At 39.2% G+C, this 25,939-nt stretch overlaps 2 gene segments (V, D, J or C); both read right to left on the reverse strand.

Moving 5' to 3' along the window:
* Positions 1-1,048: 1,048 nt before the first annotated feature.
* LOC308648289 (T cell receptor alpha variable 17-like) lies at positions 1,049-5,174 on the reverse strand. The segment is given in 2 exons: positions 5,129-5,174; positions 1,049-1,356 (listed from the first exon to the last, which is right to left on the reverse strand).
* Positions 5,175-5,285: 111 nt separating this feature from the next.
* LOC308648290 (T cell receptor alpha variable 8-4-like) lies at positions 5,286-5,816 on the reverse strand. The segment is given in 2 exons: positions 5,771-5,816; positions 5,286-5,644 (listed from the first exon to the last, which is right to left on the reverse strand).
* Between the last annotated feature and the right edge of the window lie 20,123 nt (positions 5,817-25,939).

A 25,939-nucleotide genomic window follows, 5' to 3' on the forward strand; every position in this document is an offset into this window, starting at 1 on the left:
GATGTTTCCCTCTCTTATCACACAACAGCTCCAATCCTCAGCTATGAAATGGAAGGTTTGCTTGGACACATCCTAAGATCCCTCCTAACCCCAATGCCTGAGAGTTCACCACTTCCTGGAACCAGAGGAAAATGAGAGTTATCTCAGGCAACTCAAAGACCCCCCTGAGGATGAGCCTGAGGACCTTGAGATAAAATGGGTCTAGCACTGCAATAGGACAGGTGAGACTCTCTGTTACAATTTGAATGTGAGGAGTCCCCCCCAAAACTCACATGTGAAACAATACAAGAAGGTTTAGAGGAGAAATGATTAGGTTATGAGAACCTTAACAATCAGTGAATTAATCCCATGATAGGGATTACCTGAGTGGCAATTGAAGGTGGGTAGTGTGCAGCTGGAGGAGGTGTGGCATTGGGGGCGTGGCTTTAGGTTATATATTTTGTTTCTCTCTAATGGAGTCTCTCTCTGCTTCCTAAATCATCATGTGAGCCACTTCCCTCTGCCACACTCTTCTGCCATGATGTTCTGCCTTACCTCAAGCACCAAGAAATGCAGCCAGACTTCTGTGGACTGAGTCCTCTGAAACTGTGAGCCCCCAAATAAACTTTTACTCTTCTAAAATTGTTCTATTCAGATCTTTAAGTCACAGGATAAAAAAAAAAAAAAGAAAAAACCTGACTAAATCACCTTCCAATACTGAGCATTCTTTCCTTGTCCTCCGCTGGTGTTCAGGGCTTACTTTCTTTCCCTGATAAAATTAGAATATGAAGAATCATTTGGAATCAGGGATTGAAATCCTTCAAGTCACATTAGGATATAGAAGGCACCTATACTGAGGATGAGCCTGAGGACATGGATCCATGATGGGCAGAACTGAGCCTGGCATTGCTGTTCCCTTTCCATATCTCATGACCTTAACCCTATTCCAAAATGCTTCAAAAAAAATCACAAATTTGAACGGACTCTCTTCCCACCCCATGGAGAATGTGAAACCACCAAGTCCATCCAAGGTCAGGGCTTCTGGGAAGTGGCCCTGGCAGGGTTTGCGTCAGGTGCCTGCTGATCTCTGTGCATCTGTAGCACAGAAGTAAGTGGCAGTGTCTGCAGCCTGGGAAGCCATGATGGACAGGACACTTCTTTTGGTGGAGGTGTCCAGGGTGGCTGTTAGTCTTCCGCTGTGTTTTTCTCTCTCATTTGAACGTATTAAAATCACCAAAGCAGGACCTTTACCTGAGTCCTGTCTATACCACTGCAGAGTGATAGTACTACTTTCGTAACTGCAGTTCATGGTGGCATTTTCACCCTCCTGGACACTCAGGACCTGAGGGCTCTCTTCTTCTTGTTGGCTGTTCACTCCTAGGCAGAAATGAATCCAGAGACAAGAAGTCACTACTGAACTTTCAAATCCTATTCCCCAAATCATAGGAAGACCTCACCTCTCTAGCATGTGGGTTCTAGATTCTGGTCTCCTGTTCCCATCTCCACCAGCCCCCCCCCCACTCACTGGCCAATTGAAACCACAGTGTCACCAAACACACTCTCAGGAGTTTCTGCATCTTCGTTTCTTATTGGGATCACAGGAGACACAGCTCTGGGACCTAAAAAGGAGCCAAACCCCTCAGTCAGAAGAGTCCCCATTGCTGAACGTTTATCTAGTCTTCCGGTTCCCTGCCAGAGTCTTGATTATTTTTACCCAGCCAGTCAAAAGCAAATTCAATCCTTTGCTGTAAATACACATGCAAGCAAGTAAGGAAGGAAGCACATGCGCAAACACACCAACACACACACACACACACACACACACACACACACACACACACACATTGAAAGTTAAGTCTAAGAAGAGGGAGACACTGACATCTGGTGGCCTCAATATCATCCTGCTGATGGAATGGGCTCTGGATGGTGAAATGTGCAGAACTGACACAGAAGGAACCTGAAATGTAGTCCATTCTCTTCCTGCCTTGAATGCTGGTTCCAGCTTAGAGTAAAAGCAGATACAGTTGAATGCAGGTAAGAACTCAATGAAGGAAGAATGTTGGAACCCAGAAACTACTGGATACCCTTGAGAAGCACTGTTAAGTTTGCTACTATTACAATTTCTACAAATGTTTCTTCTCTCCTTGACTTGCAGATAGACATCTTCTCAGTGTGTCCTCAACTGGTCCCCCTTCTGCCTCTGCTATCTGTGCCCTAATCTCCTCTCCTTACATGCACACAGGTCATTTTGGATGAGAGACACCCAGATGACCCTGTTGTAACTGAATCACCTCAGTAAAGGAAACAATTTATAGAGCAAAAAAGTAACCTATGGGATGAAAGAAAATATTCACAATCATGTCTGATATGAGGTTCATCCCCAATATATATATTATAAAAATCCTATAACTCAATAGAAAAAAATAAAAATACTGATTTAAAAATGAGAAAAGGACTTGACTAGCCACTTCCATAAAGACATATAAATGGCCAAAGATATATAAAATATGTCCAACATCACTAATAATCAGGGAAGTGTTAATAAATATTCACAAATCACTAAGGGGATTCTAGTTTGCCATTACGCATTCTTTTTGTTGTTGTTTGTCCTATGAACCTGGTGGGGATTAATTGAGTGGTGTTCTGGAGGAGGTGGGCGTCAGGCGCATGGCTTTGGGCTATATATTTTGTATCTGGCAGGTGGAGTCTCTCTCCTGATCCTCATATGAGCTTCTTCCCCCAGCTACACTCTTTTGCCATGGTGGAATGAGGCATACTATGCTTGGATGTAGACCTTGAAACTGTTGAGCCCTCAAATAAACTTTTCCTCCCCTGAACTGGTTCTTTGTCAGGTCTTTAATCATGACAGTAAAAAAGATGACTAAAACATTTGCGTTTAACATAATTATACACATCCATGTCTAACAAGATTTGCACTGTTACATTAAAAATATAGTACAATAACTTTCAATGTGAGGTACTTCATATTTATATTTCCTTAATAAGCACTGCTTTAAGCTGCTAAAATCAAGCACACTGAGGCATCAGTTATTACAGTGTCAAAAAAGACACTTCAGGGTAATAATTATGTAGAAATTAGACCATTTACTTAAAGACTATTTTAAAATATTCTCAATAATATTCCATTATAACTGCTAGTCCACTATCCTTTTTCCTTGGTATGAACAATGACAAAGTCTACCAGATACTTTGGGGAAAGCATGTACAGCTCACTCTCTATAAAGAAGTTGTGTTCATACACGAGAGTCACCTGGCTTGCCAGAACAATGTTTTTTAGTTTTATAAAAGCTACAAAAGTCAAAATTACCAAAGCAAGCACATTACTTTCATTCTGTATTGTTGAAAATGCAGAAAGGGGACTCAGTTTAAAAGGTATAATTTTTATTCTAAATACAATTTTTGAATTTTATCCATAGCTCTCAGCACAGGCCAATCAGATGTGAATATTTTTAATAGTAATTAATAGAAAATTAAATTCTTCTATACTCTGTGTACAGGATCTCATGGGGCTTTCAGCCAGCTGTTTCCTAGCTACACAGAGGGCAGCTCAGCAACAGGACCACCAATGGTGACCAGAGAAGGAACGACACCACTCAAACACTATCACACTCACTTCCTCAATTATGAATTAGTGCTAAGTAACATTTCATCTTCTCTGGCTTAAAAACAGTTTCCTTCTAATCAGTCCTACCGATTTTCATGGTAGTTATGAGTTGCTAAAATTTTTAACCATAAGTTATTAACATAATCCTTTGTAGAAATATTTTAAATTGAACATTTATCTTTATTTCATCACTCATTGTGTGAGCTTGGTATCCTTGACAAAGATCATTTGAATGTACATTCATGACCTTATATCTGGGTTCTCTGTTGTGTTCCATTAGTTTGTATGTATGTCTTAATTACATAATCACACTGTTTTAATTACTGAAGATTTGTAATATATTCAGAACCCAGGAGGTGTTATACCTTCAGGTTTGTTCTAATTTCTCAAAATGGTCTTAGGTCTCTTCAGGGTCCTTTGTGCTCAACTCACCAATCATCAGAGGAATGAGATATTTCAATTAGATTTTAACTCACATCTATGAAGATGGCTACTGTCTTAAAATAAAAGACAGTCTAGTATTGGTGAGGAAGCTGAGAAATTAGAACCCTTGAACATGGTTGTGGGAATGCAAAATGTTGCATCCATTAGGGTAAGCAGTATGGACATTCCTCAAAAATTTACAGATAGAACTATTGTATAATTCAACAATTCCACTTCTAGGTATTTATCCAAAATAATTAAAACTGGGACCTCAATGAGATATTTGCACTCCCTTGTGTGTTGTGGTATTATTCACAACAATCAAGGTGTGAAAACAACCTAAGTCAGACAGTAGATAAATGGATAAAAAATGTGGCATATACATAAATTAAATATTATTATCCTTTAAAAATATAGTGACCTTGCCATGTGTAACAATACAGATGAACCTTGTGAACATCATGCTAATTGAAATAAACCAGTCTTAGAAGGACAAATACAGCATGATTCCACTTAGATGAAGTATCAAAACTAGTCAAACTCATAGCAGAGTAGAATGGTGGTTGCCAGGGACTAAAAAGATGATGATATCGGGAGATGCTGGTCCAGGAGAACCAAGTGTCAACAATATAAAAAAGTTCTAGAGATCTGTTGTACTATATTTTGCTCCTAGTTACTGAATTGCAGACTTGCAGTTTTAAAAAACAGTAGAACGTAAGTGTTTTCACCATAACTTTAAAATATTCTTGTCCCTGAAAAGTGTAAACCTGACTGAAATAAAGGACAATGAAAGGGTAAATGTCATGTCAGGAAAACTCCAAACAGAAATGAAAAGGGGTACAGAAGTAAAATGGGAAGAAATAGCACACCAAAAAGAAACTAGAGGATGTCTGTAGCCAGACACTAAATAAAGTTCCATTGAGGCAATGCTAACCATCACAGTGGATGCTAGAAGTGACTTTTAAAAATTAAAGTGCTGCTGCCTTTTTAACTTGAGAGCCCTTATAGCTATGTTCTTCAGAGTGCAGGTGTCAGGTGGGAGTTGGAGCATGAAGTTGTGGGGGAAGACAGGGGTCCCTCCTGGAGAAATTCAACATAAACCTTTATCTGCGTCACAGCCAATCTGAAGGCGGCAGTACACAGACATGGAGGCAAATATTCAGGAGACAAATATTCCCCAGGGCTCAGGCCACTCTGTCCTCTTGGGCTTCACAGAAAAGGAAAACCTCTTGAAAACTCCCCAGCTTGAGCCTGTGTGTCACAGAAAGTGCCCTGTGTCAGGAGGTTTGTGCTCAGCTCCCCCTGCAGCCCCAGGCACTGTGTCACTCAAAGCACAGAAGTACTCAGCTGAGTCGCTCCAATGGGCTGAGGGCTTCGTCAGGTGGAAGGAGGTTTCATTCTTCCTAAGTTCAGCCTGGAAACCATTGATGCCTGTCACCAGGGTGGCCCCTGACATGTACTTCAGGAGGAGCTGGGGGCCTTGGCTGGGGCGTTGCTGGTACCAGAAGAGATAGGGTGATACAGAAGATGAGTAGCTGCACCTCAGCTGCAGAGGGGCTCCTTCAGAGACCAGGACGTGGCGGTCAGGCTGGGTCACTGACTGGGCTCCACTTCCTCCTGCAACATTGATGCTGAGTCAGGAAAAGCAGCGCAGACCTGGCTGTGGAGAAGACGCGTCTCTCTCCAGTTCCAATCAAATCATGGTCACTTTGGTGGAGGGGAGAGGGAATGGCATGTACTCACTCAGGGTGAAAACCATGGCGAGCACCGGCAGGAGCAGCAGGAGCATGGCTGGTGGGGAAAACTACAGGGATCCGCGGGTGGAAGGTCGCGGTGGCTGAGCCTCTGGGGCACTGAGTGGAGAGGAGGCGCTGCACGAGTCCTTTGCTTGGACAAGTTTCAGAAACGGTTAGAAAGAGGCTTTCCTTTAAGCAGTCTGGATGCTCTCTGGTCCCTTGTTCTAGTGACAGGTCCCTTAACTACATCAGTGAAGAAGCATCAGCCAGGGGCAGGGCGGAGGGGCTCCGTGGATGAAGAGGATGCTCAGTGAGAACTGACGCCTCCTTGTGCAACATCGCCCTCTGGAGGCCAGAGGCGGGACCGGGGGGGGGGATCTAGACAGGCTGTGCCCTTCCCATGTCAAGGTGTGATGTTCCAACTTCCAGGAATGTGCGTGTCCCTTTCAGAATCTGTGATGATGTCACCTTCTGCAGTACATGGGACTTAATCTTTTTTTTTTTAAGAGAGAGTGAGAGAGGAGAGAGAGAGAGAGAGAGAGAGAGAGAGAGAGAGAGAGAGAGAGAGAGAGAGAGAGTTTTTAATATTTATTTTTTAGTTCTCGGCGACACAACATCTTTGTTGGTATGTGGTGCTGAGGGTCGAACCCGGGCCGCATGCATGCCAGGCGAGCGCGCTACCGCTGAGCCACATCCCCAGCCCCCAGGACTTAATCTTAAAGTACACGAGAAGTGATAGTTATGTGACAGGAGAAGAGAACAACAGTTTAACTGAAAATTAGTCAGAGAAGATTGTATTCTAGACTCTGAGCACAGATGATTCTCCATAGTATTTTGCAAAGCCATTCCTCGGACAGAGTGGGTAAGAATCAGTGACCTTAGGCTGAGGTAAGTCTTCATAAGGCCACGTGCTGCTACAGGTAAGCATCAGAGTGAGGAAAACAAATTATTTATTTGTTGCTAAAGCAAAAAAGCAAAATAAACAAGAGACTCATACTGAATCTCAGCCTGGATCACATGTCATTAATTAATCAATCTACCCAAACTAATAAAAGCTATAATTTTCTTTGACAGAAAGTGTGATGACTCCTTGATTTCCGTTCAAAAAGTCTAATATTTGTTAAGGCTATGAGAAAATCATTGAAGTACCACGTTTAAGAAAAGAAAGTGAGAGTCCTGCTGTCATTATCAATGGTTGGAACAGACTGGTATACTATGCTCAGTTATGGGAACATCACACAAAAAAAGGGAGACTAACAGAGACCCACCTACATAGACATATAGGTAGAATGATTAGGGTTAAGAAGATAAGGCAGAAATATTCGATTCTGGAAATAATGAAAAAGAGACCAAACAAAAAGGTAGCAAATATTCATGAACTCAGTAAGACAGAAGGGAGTACAACCGGCAGACCAGAAGTAAAAGAAATCTACTTTCGGAACTACAGAAGATAAAGGAGAGGTTGTCAGTGACCCTCACCTGAGCTAAGCATGAAGTGAGCCCATACAGGTGGGAAACATGCCAAACAAATGAGAGCAGTCTGCTCTGTGGCCTAATGATATGAACAGCTTATTTTAACATAAAATGAGAAATTATACCTCAATGATTCAAATGTATGAATTGCCAAGATCATTGTAATGTCATGTGTAGCTAATAAAAAAATTAAATTAAAAAAAAATACGATCGGAGCCTAAAAGTGAAATACAAATAGAAATAAGGAGAGAATCACCAGTGAAATGAGAGTCTAACCAACAGGAATCCTTTTCCAAAGTCAGAAGAACCTCTTTACGAACACTACACCTACCCATACCAGCCTGAAACCACTTCTCCCTTGGGTTCTAATCTGGGTCACCATCCTGCATATAGTTTCTTACATATATAAAACCAAATCTTATAGTCAGTTTGAAATTTTAAATGTCTCTAGAATGTGCTTCTGATTAAAATTTTCTAAGTACATGTATTCATCTCTTATCTACCAGATATATTATTACTTTTAAGAAAAATAATAATAGGAAATCAGTAAGTAGAAGAGGATTTGAAGAGGGAGGTAGGAAGGGCATTAGTTTTTTCAAATTACATCATGTGTATGTTCAAATATGTCACAATGAATCCCATTATGAGGTATAATGATAAGGAACCAATAAAATTCTTAAGTAAGTAAAACTTTGGAGGCCAGGAGTAGACATACAGCCTAGCACTTAATTCAATTCTTCCGTAATGTATCTAGCAAGTCCATAAATTTTAGTACTGGATTTTAGCATCTACACTCCTCGGAAGCATGGGCCCCAGAGGAAGAAGTTTGTCCAGGGGAGACTGAAGATGTGACCTGGATGTGGTATGGAACATGAAGCCTAGAGCCATGCAAGACGGCATGGGGTGAGGAAACACCAGAAACCTCCAAAAGCACAAAGGGAAGAAGGTGCTGTGTTGTACAAGGCTGGGGGATGCAAAGACAATGTTCAAACAGGGATATAGTACAATTGCATAGCCCCTATGAAGCAACTCAAGGGGAATGGAAAGATAAGTGTCCTTGGAAGGATTCAGTCTCTCAGCAATTTATCTCAAGGAGCACAGTGCGGGGAATTCGTCCACATGTGTAGGGTTCCTTCCTTCTTTGCCTATTCCCTGCCATTCTTTCCTTTTTCCCTTACTGCTCAGAAACAAAGAAACAAAAAAGGAGAAGTCTCACCATCATCTGCCCTGACACTGAGATGAGCTCAGTTCAAAGGAGCTGGCTGCAACATTAAACTAAGATAACAGGGAAGAAACCACTCAACACATGGAGCTGAGTTCCTCAGATTGAGGGTGAGATTGCTCTGCAACCTTAAGGGTCAGCTTCTATGCTTCAATTCATTGGAAAAAGAGAGCTGCACCGGCATCTATTTTTATGGGGGGAAGGATGGACACACAAAGGATTTTTCATGAAAAGTTCTTCACCAAATAAGGCAGGCGATAAGGTTTCAAAGGTAGAGTCTTGCTTCCTGATATCTTGTGGTCAGCAGATTGATTGACATCTTGGCAAGTCACACCCATTTCAGGTGCTGTATGGGATCACAGGCAGAGCTACAGGAGAGGCACACTTGCATCATGCAGCCCAATCAGCGTGCAATGCCAGACTTGTCCCTTCATATAGCTTCAATGTACGTAGTTCACAAACACAGCTCATGGATGGCTCCCAACAGAGAAGAATTCTATCTCCCTGTTCAGATGAAGTCAGAATTTGATTACTACTCAGTGGCAGAAAATCTGTTTGATCTTTATCAAGGCAAGGATGAACATTTTGTACATCAGGGCATGGTGAAGCCTGGAGTCCCACCTGCTTAGGAGGCTGGGGCAGCAGGATTGTCAGAACCCACAAACTTATGGCCAGTCTGGGCAACTTAATGACCCACCCTCCAAAAAATATGTATATAACCCATATTTAAAAATACAAACATGTTTCCTTTTAAAATAATTTTAATTTGGAAGTTACATATTTAAGGAGCTAAAGAAAATTGCTTGTTGAAGTAGAGAGAGTTTTTTTCCCCAATAGTTTCTATGAGATTATCATGAAATTGAGAAACCAATGAAGTATAATGTTGAAGTGATAAGTCATAACTTTCCCTTGGCTCAAGGCAAAAAATGAACAAAATCAATACATAAAAATTTTTTTAAAGAAATAAACAGATTAATCTCATGATGGCAAGAAAATTATAAGAGAAATACATCAACATCATAAAATGGAAAACAGACAAGAGCCCACTGATGGATGAAACAGAGAAAGGAAAAGCACAGCCCAGAATGAGCCCTGTGAAGATCGCAGTAAGAATGTGAGTGGAGGAGACCAGTTCCATCGGACCCTGGAGCAGCTCTGGGCTGAGAGAGAGTAGGTGTGCTGGAGGGCAGGAGGGAAGGACACAAAGGAGTGTGTGAAGGGGACAGCAGCCTCCCTCTGAGCCCTTGATCCTGCTGCTGTGCTTGTGTGTGAGGAGCACAGTAGGTCATTCCCACCCAGACACTCAGCTCTCACTAAATTGCAATGAGCCATCTGGGAAGGCTGAAGATTTTAATGTGAGTAGTTGACAGAGTTCATCCATCTTCAAACTGGCATTAGACACAAGGAAGAAAAGGAGCAACTGAACTGATCACTGCCTGCACTTTCATCTTAATGAGAACCCTGTCCATGCACGTGCATGCCCACAGACCATCCTACCAACCAACCCCATTCAAGAAGGCACCTTGAATGGAGCATGTGCACAAAGACATAGGGAGTCTGTGCTGAAACCCAGCCCTTCATTCTTAAAGATAAACAAAGAACAGAATAATGTTAGTCATTCCCAAGTGTACTTGGTGGGATCTGTTCCTCTATGTCTTTTATGCATGAAATCACAAAATGATCAACTGATTATCAGAGGCATTTCTGCTTAGGTAAAGTTACAGACATAGTGTCATAAAATCATTCCTAAAACAAACTGATATAATAATATACTAGTTTCCTGGTCATTGCTTATTATGGTTTAATGTGGTGTCCCCAAAAACCTCATGGATGTGACAATGCAAGAAACTTTGGAGGAGAAATAATTGGGTTACAGCCTTAATCTAATTAGTGAATTAATCCCTTGATAGGGATACATTGAGTGTTATCTGAAGTGGTATGGTGTAGCTGGAGGAAGTGGGAATTGTGGTGTGACTATGTGGTATATATTTTGTATCTGGTGAGCAGAGTCTCTCTCTGCTTCCTGATCCCTATGTGAGCTGCTTCCCTCTGCCTCACTGTTCTGCCATGATGTTCTGCTTCACCTGGAGCCCTGAGGAATGGAGCCAGCCTTCAATGGACTAAGACCTCTGAAACTGTGAGCCCTCAAGTAAACTTCCCTCCACTACAATTGTTCTGGTTGGGTCCTTAAGTCACAATGGTGAAAAAGATGACTAAAACACTGCTCTTAAAAAAGTTTAAGACTTAGTTTTATTTTAATTTTTAAGACTTAGTTTTAAATAATAATCCCTAATACTTATTTAAATCTTTTCTATTAACAAGTAATTTGAGTTCAATTATTTCAACTCTTCAAGAATGATAAGACCAGCTATAGATACCCTATTAAGTAAATGATGAAAGTAAAAATTAGAAATCAGAAATTAGAAAGTCTCTCAGCAAGTGAATGCCACTCATGTTCCAGCAGATTTCCATGTTAACAGCAGACAATGTTGGTGTTCAGCCTAAATCCCCTGTCCCAGGTTGGTGTGAACAATCCCCACATGCTAAGAGTTCTTGCCAGCTGCCCACACTGAAGAGATGAGCTGGGTTCAGAAGAGCTGGCTACAACATTAAGCTAAGAAAATGGAGAAGAAATCACTCAACAAACGAACATGAGTTTCTCATATCGAGGGTGGGACTGCTCTGCGACCTCAAGGGTCCTCTTCCATGAGGGAAGGCAAGAGGGCAAGAGAGCAAGTGTACCCAGAACCCCTCTATTTATTAGGGAAAAGACATTCGATGAACTATTCCACCCAAATAAGGCAGGAAATAATATTTCAAAAGGAGAGTTGCCCAATCACATTGGGTATTGCTCACGCCCAGAGCTGAAGCACTTCTTTGCCAAGCTAAGGTAAGGACCATTGGTTTTGCACAATTCTTGTTTTACCAATTCTCACCAATTCTCACCTATTCACTCTAGTCCTTCCTCCTACCCATCCAATATCCAGGAGTGGGGTTGCAGCTAAGAGTGAATTATGAGACGGGGATTAATAACTAAAATGATTTGGGAGCCAGGTGTGGTTGCACCCACCTGTAATCCCAGTAGCTGGGGAGACTGAGGCAGAAGGATTGTGAGTTCAGTGCCAGCCTCAGCAATTTTGAGGCAATAAGCAACTCAGTGAGACTCTGTCTCTAAATAAAATACCAAGTAGATCTGGGGATGTAGCTCAATGGTTGAGTGCCCCTGAGTTCAATCGCTGGTACCCCCCCAAAAAAATAATAATAATTTGGGCTTAAACACTTTCCCAAATTGGAATTTTTTGTGACTTCTTTCTTCCCTTTGCATTTCTGTTTTGGGATTGCACTCCTAATGCAATGTTTACTCCTCTTAATTCCAATTCCATTTAGAGCACAAAAGATTCTCTGCTATGTGGTCTATGCTCTACCTCAGGCCTCCTGAGCCAGTAGGTTTCTGTGCAGCTGCAGGTGCTTGGAGAGCATTGTGTGCTCAATGCACAGAAGTAAGTGGCTGAGTCACTGAGCTGGGAGGCTCTGATGTGCAGGAAAAGATGCCACCTGGCTGTATCAAGCTGTGCTGTGAATCTTCTTTCACCTTTTTCACCATTGGAGAATATGGATATCAGCAACTTGAGACCTTTCCCAGAATACTGTTGATACCACATGAAGTTCTGAGAAGCACTGTCACTGTAAGTGCAGTTGAGGGAGGCTATGGCTCCCTCTGGAACACTGAGGGCTGCAGGACTCTGTTCCACTGCCTTCTGTTGGCTGCTCACCCCTGTGCAAAAAAAATGGTCCAAGAAGAGTGGTTGGAAGTGGACACTCCACAGGATTTAAATTACCTTTCATGGGCCTCCTGCCCTCCCCTACTTAAAAGGTAAAATCATTCATGTTTCTTCTCACGGGCCTAGAATAGATTATAACTTCAAATATTGTTCTGTATACTCCCACAGAAATGCCCAAACTCACAGCTCAGCTGAAGCCACAGGATCAGTAGTAAAACACTCAGGGATTTCATCATTCTCTTCTCCCTGGTTCACTGAGGATCAGATGGTAAACCCTAAAGAGAGGGGAGGAAGCTCATTTAGATGTTTCTGAGTCTTCTGCTTTATAAAACATAAAAAGAATCTGTTCTTCCAACTAGAAAAAAAAGAGGTGTTTTTTGCTATCCCTGCACTCCAACAAGCTTTCCCCCTCCCAACCCCCTATCCCTTTACCCCGCCCCAACACACACAGAGAAGCACCTGACAGCTTTCCTAAAGGTCCCTGAGAAGAAGACACTGCCATCTTGTGGACTCATGATAGTCACCCTTCCTAAGGGTAAACAGTTAACACTAAAATTCTTCCACTTGAGTTATATTTAAAACTTTAAAAGCATTTGTTCCAAGTTAAGGTGGGGAGGCATGTATATGTGTATGTATTTTATATCCAAAGGCCCCTTTTCTGATTGAGAGTAATTATTTTAAATGGCTACTTTCCTGCACTGAAAATCATTCCTAACAGTTCTATCATAGCAATCTGTGTGAGGGTCTTACAATTCAAGCACCATTTCATGTTTCCCAATTCAAATTGAGACATCCTCATACCACACCCTCATCTCTCATTTTTAAAGTTATTTGTAACAGAGTTCTTACAATACAGAATGGTTGAAAATCTGGCTTTCAGCTCTCAGTCTGGGAAACATTTTCTAACAAGGTCAGAAACAAGAGAAGTTTGGATGATTTTATCCATTTAACAACAGTGACACACCTGTGTCCAAAAAGTACTCACTTGAGTTCATGCAGGAGAGGCAGGGCTGCCTTCAATACCTAGGCTCTAACTAAAACCCACTGTTAACCATTTGTCTAATCTTTCTTATTCTCCTCTCTTGAATAAAGGCCTGATATCTAGGGGTTGACCTTTGAAAGTTCTGGATAAGATTTCTTTCCTCCTTTGCATCTGCTTCCTAACTAACCACCCAGCCAGATCTATCAGAGGGTAACTAAGCTAGAAGCCCAGCTGGGTCTACAGAGAGACAAGCACATACAGCTCATATTCCTCCCTTGTCCTGCAGCCTGCTTCATGTGGTTTCTGAAGTTGGTGGCTGGAGGGCAGCAAAGCAGCAGGCCCTTCTCTACTCAAGAGCCATGTAACCAGCATCCACCAATGATGGCCTGGTCAGAACCTTCCCATTCCCTTCAGCTTAGTATCAGAAAAAGAGGGAAGAAGACAATATCAAAGTCTTTTCTTTCAAGCATTTGTTATACTTGATAAAAATAACAATAGCACTGTTTAATAAAGATAAAACCAAAGTAGGAATAATAGATGCAGAAGATGGCAGCCACCTCAGCCTTGAAAGTGTATGAAAATGAAACATAAGGCCTAGAAATCATATGGACCTGAGGCACAGTCTTTTAAGAAATGTACCACTTTTTAAAGATCTGTCCCAAAATAATGTAAATGAGTTAATACATCTAATTGGTGGTAAATCCAAGGGCCACATTAGTGATGGGAAGATGATAGAATTCATCAGTTTTATCCTGAAAAAAAGTCTCTGTGCTTAATGATGTCTAAATAAATGTGAAAATACTTTGGGTGCCTGCAGGACAGTGTTATGGCAATCAGTCAAAAAAGGAAAACCACATTTTTCCCTCATTTGCATTAAGCAGTCTTTATTTTCTACAGTTGTAATTTGGTAGATTTGTTTTGTGAGCCGCAACACACTGAAATCTTTTTCCCCTCCACAGGCAATTCATAAATTAAGATAAATGCTACTATAAATGCTACTAATTTGGGGGTCCATTTGAAATATGTAAATTGTACAAGTTAAAAAAAAGAATGAAAGTAAGAAACAGCCTAAGACACCTGTGGGATATTATCACATATACCAACATAAATATTTAAGTTATATAGAAATAAAGAGAAAAACAAAAGGCTGGTTTTCTGTTTATCTATTTAATGATCTTTACCAAGTTCATGATTTCTCTGTGGTTCCAAGTTACTTCCTTATGCCATTTCATTTCAGCCTTGGAAAACTCTCTTTAGAATTTCTTGTAGGGAAGAGTTGCAAGTAAGAACACCCTAAGTCTTATATACCTTGGAATAATCTCAATTTCTCCTTTAATTTTGAAAAAAAAATAGTGTTTTTCAGATATATAATCAATGGTCGACATCAATGCGATTGGTACATCCTCCTTCTAGCAATCTTGTCAGATGGTCTTAAAACTGGATTGTTGTTGAGCCTGGATTCACCTGTTTTTATCCTACATCAAAAAGATAACTACCATTTATTTGTGTTCACTCCATGTGAGTTCCTCTACAGTATCCCAAGACAGCCAGATAGTGACTCTCATGGGTTTCTGTACATGTCTTGAAAATACCCTTGTCCCTGCTGCTCTTCTTTCTTCTAGACAATAGGCTTGGATGTGACTAGGAAATTACTGTTAAAATAAATAAATAAAGCAGAGAGACCACACTGATGTTCTGATAAAGAAAAATAAATCACTCAGTCATCTGGCAAGAGAAAACCCTAGACCCTTGGAGATGGAGAGAGGGGGGAGATTAACACTCTCTTTGCTGAAGCAAGCACGACAACTCAGCACAGTAACGACATGATTTGTTGGAGTGAAGCAGCAGCTGCAGCTGGAAATCTAACCTTCAGCTTGCTTGTCATTCCCTTCCACATTCCATGGAAACTGGAAACTCACCTGAAGATGGCCTCTCCTAAGTTATTCTACTACATCAAGGGCAACTTCCCAGCCTGGAGGTGCATTCCCACACTCTACAAACACAAGAATCAGCACATTTTTTTTCATCTGACCAATACAAATATATGTTGCTCATGGTGTCTGAGCAGTACTGGTTAGTCCATGAATGCCTACAGAGGTTGCAGATACTCAGTTACACTGCTCCTACAGTTTAACCAAGGAAATGCAATACCAATCTAAATAAAGTTTAGCAATAAATCCCCGATAAGATTAACCTGTCCTTTTAATACTTTACACATTATTGGGGGGAAAGGGACATAGAAAATCTCTGTATTGGGAATGATGGTTGGGTTTTTGTCTCTTTTTTGATGATTAAACCAAAGATTGTCCCATCGGTACAAACTCCAAGGTCTGGGTCATAATGGATAATACATTATATCCTTGTTGTCTATGTTTTGGGATTTATTCAAAGTTAGCTGAATCTGGAATCATAGGAGACTTGAGTGTGTGGTCAATTCCACAGATGGGTTTCATCCTGACGCTTAGAATTCTGTTCAAGTAGATCTAATTAAATGCTATTTGAGACAAATTGAATATAATCTGCCCCTGTGAGTCAGATTAAGCACAAGTGGCCTGCACATGAGAAAAATTCTAGACCCTAACACAATATTGGACCAGGAGTGAATATTGTTAAAATATAGTCCACTGCAAATCTCTTATGCCCTTACACACCTTACAGAGTGTACCAATAATGTAAGGCTGTGACCACACTACCTGGACCATTTCTGGGAGTAAGACTTGCAGCAAGAAATCTCAAGGGTTGAGGTAGTGTCTCTCACTGAGATAAAGAGCAAACATACATAAACCATGCTACCAAAGAAGGAAATTCTTCAAGCTCAGAGTTCCTCAGCTGTGACACACCATCACTGTGTGCATAAATCCATCTGCACCCATTGTATCCCCACTTTAGGACATAAGGAAAAGGGAAAGTGAGGCAACTACACCAATAAAGTCCTTTGTCTCTGACCAGGAAGACTTGTGTCTTATTGACAATAAAACAACAAAGTTATTAGTTTGAAGAAAGGTACAATACAATACATGACAACCCCCTCTCTACCAAATATTTGAATTACTTTTAAGAAAGATCAGTTTTTCAAAACTGGTCTAAAATGGACCTGCTTTAAAGGTCCACTTATATAGCCCCTTAGAAGAATTAAACACTTCTGAGAAAATTTATGAGTGATTTTCTGATATCCTTTATGAAATAAAGACTCCTGTGAAATTAGTGCTACATACTCTGATGACTATTAATCTCCTGAGAAGTTTAATTGCCACTACAATTGATAGTAGAATACTCATTAACCAGTTAATTGACCACAGTAATGATCTTTAATCATATCATTTTAAAGTCTGATCTTCTACAAATTGTCTACTGAGGCTGATTATGTACTTTGTCCCCCACTGAGGAACTTTCTAACTAGGAGTAATTTGAAATAACACTTTGACAGGTGCTCGTGATTATTGGACTTAAGAAGTTACTTTTGTACTTTCCCATGTCTTACAGCTAAGTCTTTTTCTTTTTGACATTTCCCCATGGGCTTACTAGGCTTAGAGTTGGCTCAGCCCTTCTGATGACTACTGGGCCATAGAAGTAATATACATACATACTGAAATGACTACTATGGGCCAGTCACTAATCTAGAAACTAAGGATAAAGCAGTGACTTTACTGAACAATATCCTGGACCTCATAAAGCTTGTATTCTAATTGGAGGCACAATCAATCAATACATTTATTAATAAATCAATATAACTGCAGCTTTAGTTTTTACCATAAGGAAAACAACCAGGCTGCAGCAATAGCAGAGAGCTACAGATGACTGCTATAGTCAGGAAGAGCAGCAGAAATCAAAGGATTTCTCAACAGTTGTGATATTTGAACTGAGATCCGAAGGATGAAAATGAGTCAGGCTCACCAAGACTTGAGGGAAGAACACTTCAGGAAGATAAAAGAATAAGTCAGAATGTGTTGGAAAGGATGTGGCAAGTTCAGAAAACTGAAGGAGACTTGAGTTATTGCTTCACATAGATCCAGGAAAGGAGAGACAAAGGCTAAGACTGAAAGATCAGGTCAGGTTCAAGTTATGTAGAATCTCATATGTCACAGCTTGAACTGCATTTTATTCTGGGAGCAACAGAAAATCATTGAAGCACACCAATCAAGGAAAGGAAGCTTCTGATTTATGCTCTAAAAAGATCACTCTGCCAACCCTTCAGATTGGTGCTTCTCTAAATTGTAAGTGGTGGAAGCTCCTGGGGGATCTTATTAGCAGGGAAACTCAGTTCCATAGACCTGGGGATGCTGAGAGTTTTCACAAGTCCAGATACTGCTCTTCCTCACTCTGAGGAGCATGTGCAATTGATTCCTGGAAAGAGAGAAGGCACAGTGAGAAGATATCTTGGACCAGAACAATGCATTTTAGATATTTTTTAAATAAATCTTACAGTATGAAAGGATACTTTTGTGTGCGATGGACTATGATGGTTTCTTAATCCTGTTTTAGCTATTTTCTTAAAGGCAAAGTGTATAACCTCACAGGTTAATAGGCAATTAAATTAAAAAGTGTAAAATTATTTATTTACCAAAATGGCTGCTTTAATATCATTCACAGTTTGTAAAATACTGGGAAATCCACATCATATTGTGCTACTGTTAAAAATAGTTTGGTGAAAAAATATCTTCATGGATATTAAGCATTTGATGTCATATGTTTTCTCATATTTAAGCAAATTTATTTCCTTTAAATGAAAATATAATTATATTAATTGAAACATTGTGTATAATATTAGATAATTAGAAACAATATTAAAATTTAATATTTATTTAACAATATTTATTTAACATTTTTAAATAAATCTACATAAAGAAATTAACCAATTATTTAAAACTACAATTATTTAAAATTGGTTTTCTGGCATAGAAATAACTAAATATAATGCAAAGATAAAAGAGAAAATTAATAAATGCAGAATAAAAAATGTACCTTTCATAGAATGGTATAGCTGTATAGGTATACCCCAAAATTAAACTATTGTTTGTTCTTAAGATTTTTTTCTTTTTTTATAATATTATTTTAGCAGTTACCATTCAATAAAAAGCATCTCTTCTCCAAGAAAAAAATTAGAAACATTTTTTTTATCCTTTCCAATGCAGAAATCTTTTAAGTGAGCTTCTAAGTATGAATGTAATTCTTGGCATGGTAGCACCATATTGATGTTATACATGAGCCTTGATCCATCAAACTTTTTTGTTTTTTAATAGAATTTACATCGAATTCCACCAAAATTATCATTTCCTATGCTTAAATTCTAGGAGAGAAAAACAAACAAACAGGAAAGTCATTATAATCAGTACAAATATTTGTTTGGGATTAAGTCAATGTGAAACAAAGAGTGACCCAGACATAATCATGGTGAGAAAATACAATTAATATCAAGAGAATGGAGCAAAGTTTAATCCATTCTTAAGTTTTCTTGTTATTTTTTTCTAAAATTACCTTAACTACATCATTCCATCTACGTCCAGGAATAATTACCATTAGTTAAAAAATCATTTTCTAATAACAATTGATCATTGAATTAAAGTCATAGATTTAATTCATTTCTTACAACCAGGGGATGATCATCTTTAAGTTATTACAAAAGATGAACTGTAAACAAAAAATGCTCTAAGTCTCATAAACTCTGTCTATGGTTACAACATTTAGTAAGTGACAGATACAAAACTTCTGTGCCTATGACTTTTCACCACTATATGAACTTTCCAGTTGCTAAAATAACCAAAGCAAATGCCTGTGTTGGAACATAAACCTCATAGGTCATTACTAAAAAATAAATTTAACACTATAAACAAAGCAAGAGACAAGCCTCCTGGGAAAGCTCTCTTGTGTTTGCTTTTGTCTCTTGTTTATTACTCTATTCCTTATATCTACTAAAACACCAGTCACTTATTGATATTTAATAAATAATTATCTAATGAAGAAATTCCATGTGTGTCTCTTCTTAAGATCAAATTATAATTTCTATTTCTTCATAAGCTTCCATTTATCTTTTTGTGCCACAATGATCTTATGAGAATACTTTTAAAATTTGTTTGTTCTACATACTTTGTTCCATGTACTTGGAATTCTACCTATTGGGTAAATTCTTATTTCTCAATATACTTGTTCCTCAATTTCTAAGTTTACTGTGATAGTTTTATTCTGGGTAAATCCGATCAATATTCTATACTGCTATCAGTAGAATCAAAGTTCCTCATGCAGTATATGGTACATTTGAGCCCTTCATAATCATTCTCTTTTCTTATTTATCTGCTAACTGATAAAGCAAGAGGAAAATAACTTTTGATCCCTGAACAGAACTTCTTGATTTCTTGATATTATGTAAATTTTCATAATAGTTGTTACTATCAGATATGCTTCCTGAGCACTGTTATGAACCAGGTTTCCACTGATAGACCCAATCTGATTCCCTCTTAAAATTAGGATCCATCTCACCACAAAGATATGGAAAGCTAATTTCGGCTTTACTATAAATTACTGCAAATTCTGAACTAGCTTGGAATGCCTTCCCATGCTTGAACTCACCCATGCCTGGCTCTCTCTGACCAGATAGCAGCCCTCTCTGAAACCTTAGTGACACCTCATAAATCTTGGCCTTCCGTGACCAGATAAACACCCTCTCTGAGGCTCTAAAGACCTTCATAAATTCTGATGTCAGGGCCAGCAAAAATGTACACTAGCCTTTGTGTTGTGCTCCTAAGAGTTTTGTTATCTGTAACCCTGCCTTTGTGTAACTTTCTGGCCTATAAAGCTGGACTGCAAGAAAATGCAGTGCTGTCTTGTTCCCTTGGTTTTTGTTGGGAGAGGCAGCCCAGCTGGTTGAAATAATAAGCTTGCTGTAATTTGATTTTAATTGGAGTCAGTGATCTTTTCTTTGCATCCTGGTCTAACACCACATGAATTAATTCATTGAATCCCCACTACAACTGGGAGTTAAAAAGTTAGTAACTTAATTAACCAAGGTCCTAATGATAAAGGCCTTCAGGGTCAAATTCAAACACATCCAATTCTAAATCCTTGCTCTTAACTATTGATTTTATATTTCTCATTTTTAGTCCATAATCAATAATCACTTAACAAATGATGGTATTCCCTTTATGTCAATTGAAATGCTCCAGGTATTAATGAGTTTGTGAAAAGATGACATATTTATCATGAAGTCACAGAGCAGACTCAGCAGCACAGCACCATTTGATTCAAAGATGTTATGGAAATGATGCTCAGAGTAAAGGTACAGTCTGGACACCATTGTCGACCTCCAAGAAAGAAGAGAATGGACTTTGAGGGAGAAAATACTACAAAGAACTATAGGAAAACATGGTATTGAATTTTGATTACCTAAGTGCTTTGATTTCTGTCAGATGAGACATAAATAATTCTCTGCTTATGGGCCCTCTTGTTGCAATGCAGTGAGCATAATGAAAAAAAATCAGAGTGCTCAGAGCCTCCATCTCATGAAGGAGTATCTTAATTCCTGACCCTAAGGTAAGTAGAGGATCATAGTCTGGAATATATGATTCTTCTTCCCAGTAAAATCAAGAAGTGTTGTCTTGGTCTCCAGCATCAGTTTTACAACCCTTGAGATACTTCAAGTACTAGGTTACTGATGGAAAAGCCAGACTATGAGAAAATACTGGAAATGTCACATCTGATAAAGAACTTGTGTTAGTCAGCTTTTCAATGTTGTGACCAAAATACCTGAAAAGACCAACTCAGAGGAGAAAAAGTTTATTCTGGCCCACAGTTTTAGAGACTCAGTCCATGGTTAGCCAGGTGAGATAGCACATCATGGGAGAAGAAGCACTGGTGGAAGGAATTTGCACAGGACATGGTGGTTGGAAATCAGAGAGAGAAAAAGGGGAAGAGGCCACAGGGAAGACTAACCCTTTCAAGGAATGCCCCCATGTGCCATCTCTTCCAGTCACACCTCATCTGCCTTGAGTTACCACTAAGCCCATTGAAAATAAGATGGACTAATTAGGTTACAGCTCTCATGATGTAATCATTTACCTTGTATATCCCTGTATTAGCACAGGAGATTATGGGAGACACCTCATTTCCAAACCAAAGATCCAAAATATACAAAGAAATCTTGAATTTCAGCAATAAGAAAATCTCAACAATAAGGGAAAAATAAACTAATAGAAATGGACCAAAGATCTAAACAGACACTTTACCAATAAATATGTACAAATAGCAAGTAAGCATGTGAAAAGAAACTCCATCTCATATGTCATCAGGGAAATAAAAATTAAAACAATAACATACCACTGGTATACCTATTAGAATGGCTAAATGAGGAACACAACACCACCCAATGCTGGTGAGGATATGCAGATGGGAATGCAAAAGGGTACTGCCAGTTTGACAGCTTCTTTTGGTATGATCTGGCAATCAAGGTTCTTGGTATTTACCTAAAGAGCTTGAAAACATCTGCCCACATCCCAACAATTGTTAATTGCCAAAATGTGGAAGCAGCTACTATGGGTTTCTGGAGAAGAATGTCTAAATAAATTGATATATCTATAAAATGATATCTTATTCAATGATAAAAGAAATGTGCTATCAAGACATGAAGAAAGCATAAACACATGTTATGAAGTGAAAATTTTTAGTTAGAAATGACTGCATACTTTATGATTGCAATTAAATGACAGTCTGGAAAAGACAAGCAATGAATACAGTAAAAGTCAGTGATTGCTAAGGTATGGGTGGGAATGGAATGAATAGGTAAAGCACAGAAGACATTTAGAGCACTGATATCATTCTATATCATACTATAATGGTAGGTACATGTCACTATGCATTTGTCCAAGTGTATATGACATAAAACAACACAGGTGACTCCAATGTAAACCATGCACTTTGGGTGATAATGATGTGTGAATTTAGTTTCATTATTTGTAATGAGTGTACTACTCTGGTGGAGGGTGTGCTTATGGGAGGTAGGAGAGGTTTATCAATATATGAGAAATTCCTGTACCCTTCTCTTGATTTCACTGTAAAATGTAACTACTCTAGAACTATTGTTTTTAAATAATATGTTGGAAGTGTGCTAATACGTGATGGATGTAATAATGGTAAATATGAATAACAAAGACAATAACATTAAAAATGAACAGATAAATGGACAATATATAGAGAAATGCAAATAAATTTAAAAATATTAAAAGAAACCCAATCTGATTCAAAATTGAATGAATTATTTATATAAATAAAGCAAACCTAACTGATAAGTAAAAGCCAAAAAGTTTGGTAGTATACAAGAATTGGGGGAAACAGGTATGCTTCCCGGTCAGCACTGTTGATGATATGAGAGTAAAAGTTATCCAGGGGACAATTTTTTGAACCACATGGCATATTATAAATATGTCCTTTTCTTTAACAATATTTTATATCCTTCTGTTGAGTCATCAACTATTCTATTCATTTATTTTAATTTTTTGTCTTGCTTACCTTCTTTTAAAAATAAACTCTTATTTTTTAGTTATAGATGGACATAATATCTTTAATTCATTTATTTACTTTTATGTGGTGCTGAGGATCTATTCCTGGGTTTCTCAGATATTTCCAACTTTCTGGGAAAAAATCATTTGCAGATGGTAGTGGAAAGTGTGGGTGGTCTGTTACTTTTACATTTCTTACAAGGTCCTTCATCCTCTCCTTTCCAAACACCCTCAACACACACATGGGTACGCATGTGCGCGCGCACACACACACACACACACACACACACACACCATTTCATTTCCCAAGGATTCAAAGGTAAGAGGGTAGCACTTCTACTAAAACTTCCCATGAGGTTGGTGGCTTCTCCCACTGGGCCCAGATTTCATCATTTCCTGGTCTGCTCTAAAAGCTTTCATTTTTCTATATATTTCTCACCCTTCAAAATTTCATTGATATCACTGCCAAAATCTCTTCGGTATTTTATGGGATTGTGCCCTTTTCAGTTTCCTTACTGTGTTTTCATTGGGTTTCACAGTGATGCAGAATAAACTGTACACGTAGTCTTCTCCTGCCCCTGAAAACTAGCGCACTGGAGGCCTTGTTAGAAACCAGCTGATGTAGGTGACTGCCCTGAACTACTCAGCACTTAGACTTCTTCAATTATACTTCTGTTCCCTCCCTCCCTTTTCAACACCAGCCTGACTTACCAAAATGAGCCCCCTCCTCTGCATGATTAAAGCTGCTTTCTCTTGTTACATTGTTTTTGCACGTGAGGTTGTTTCTCCTCCTTTCTTCTCTGTGAAGAACCTGGTGTTTTCTTTTCTGTCCTGGGTTTTTTGCTTTCTTTCTATTGGACGGTTGTTTTCCTACCACTTGTCCTTCCACACTCAGCTAGGGAGAAGTTTTGCACATTCCACTTTCTTGGGCACAATTGGCTCTCTAAAAATATAGGACACATCTGTGTCTACATAGGTGACCTGGGACAAGGTGTGGTGACTGCATGGATGGATCCTGAAGGGAGACAAGTTTCAGAGCAAAGACAGAATGCTGCCCAAATAGAAGCCACATTCCCCAAATCCCTGTCATCTTTGTGCCACTTCAACTACTATGCTTTAAGGACTCCACATTGTCCACTGATAATGGAGATTTTATTTGTCCCAAATAAAATTATTTTCCAAATTTTGGAGGAAAAATAATGTGGGACTGCACTTTGTCTACAAGAATGACTACACAGACCACTTTCTTGTTTACATGGTATTACTTTGAAATTACTTAAGCCTGCTTAAGGAAGTATCACTGCCAGTCTCCACTGTGACTTTTACTAATGAAGAGCTGAGTTGGGGGAGGTCCATTCTTATTGTTCTGCTCTGAGAAACTGAGCAGCACACACCATTAACTGTGCTGAAACCAGAGTGAACCCCAGAGGCAGTTGTTCAGCAGCAGGCCCCTAGGTGCTGCTCAGAGTTTGTGCTCAGCTCCCCCTGCAGTTTCTGCCACTGTGTCACTCAGAGCACAGTAGTACACAGCCGAGTCTGACTCTTGGATGGAGGCTTTCTCCAAGTGGAAGGAGGTGGTTTCTTTCTTGTATGTGGCTTCAAAACCTTTCTCCCTTCCCTTATCATTGGCCTTCATGGCTTTCAGTAGGAGCTGTGGACCTTCTCCAGGGTATTGAACATACCAGAACAGGTAAGCGTACCCACTGGATGAATAAGTGCAGTTTATAGTAAGGAAAAACCCTTCTGATATGGTCACTTGACCTTCCGTCTGGGTCACTGATTGTCCAAGGGTCCTTCCTAGGAGGAAAAAAAGAGATATGTATCATCTTGGTGATTAAACTCCCAGATAAATTCATGGCTAATGAATTGCTAACATAATAGAATAAAGACACTTTACTCACCAAATATCAAGAGCATCACAGTCACTAATCCTGGAGAAGCGTTCATCTTTAGAGAGTCAACTAAATAATGTTCTTGATTCTTAACATGAAGAATGTTGAAGTCTTAGAGAAATGATAAACCTAAAGTTACAATTCATACAGGAAGTGAGCTAGGGTTAGGAAGCTGCACCCCCTGGTGGACAGGGACTGATCTGGGAAGAATGATTTCCTAGACTCCTTTCAGAAGTCAGAACTACGTCCTCATCCCTGGCCTCATTATTAAGCACATATTAGTCTTTAGGAGGCCCTTGTAAATCTAAGGGACAGATATCATAATTTCTAAGGTCTTTTTTGTTCCTAGAACTCTATCTGACATGTAAATGCTTTAGATGAACATCCTAGAATGTCTTTGTAACTGATAAGATACCACTTATCTTGGACATTGTAATTCAGGCCTTTGTATTCTCATGCATCTCATTGAAATGTCATAAAAGTGTTTTGGCTTTGAATCTTAGGAAGTAATAAGAATTCAAGTCATAATTCGGAGATTGTATGGTTTTTAGCATTGTATTCCACCTGTGGAACAGTGACTGACATTTCATAGGTACACAATTAATATGTACTAAGTGAAACAAGAATAATAAATAGGTGGCTTTTGGGTGAGGGGTCACTGCTAGTGGAAAGACTACAGTTTCTCTGTCTTAAAAATAATATCAGATTTTAGAGATATTATCTTTTCAATAAGAGCTTTTTGGAGTTAGGTGGGTCACTCACTATCTAAACAATACACAAGTATTCCAGAATTTCAAATCATTGCAAAGCAAAACATATGACAGAAGAACATGATAATTAAAGCAGTTGGATCCCTAGAGAATGATCCAAGATCCCCACTGTTTCAATGGATCCAAGACAAGAAGTCCAGCTATGCAACTCAGGCAGGCGCTAAAGCTACACTCCAATGCAGGTCTGGCCTCAAGGGCTTTTCACAAGGGAGACAAAGTTTAATCCAGTCTGTTGCCAGGAGTTCTCTCTCCACGGATTCAGAAAAAGGATCTCCTGAGTCCAGAGTCAACCTGTAATAGCCTCTCAGATACATAGTTAAGTAATTCAGGCCCAGATATCTGAGTGGGTCAAATGTCTCTTCTCCCCTTCCTCTATCTTCCAGATCCCAGTATCAAACACTAACTCAAAACCATTCTAGAAAGAAATTCTGGAAAATTACTTGCAAATTTTTATTCTGATATATGGGCAGACATCAAAATGAGTTGGAATGGTGTTGAAATATCAACAAAAATAGTACATCACAGAGTTAAGTCTGTCAGAATAAAAATAGTTCAGCTGCAAAACAATGT

This window comes from Spermophilus citellus (genome assembly GCF_964194105.1).
Source record: "Spermophilus citellus genome assembly, chromosome: 4".
In the NCBI taxonomy this organism is placed as follows: Eukaryota; Metazoa; Chordata; class Mammalia; order Rodentia; family Sciuridae; genus Spermophilus; species Spermophilus citellus.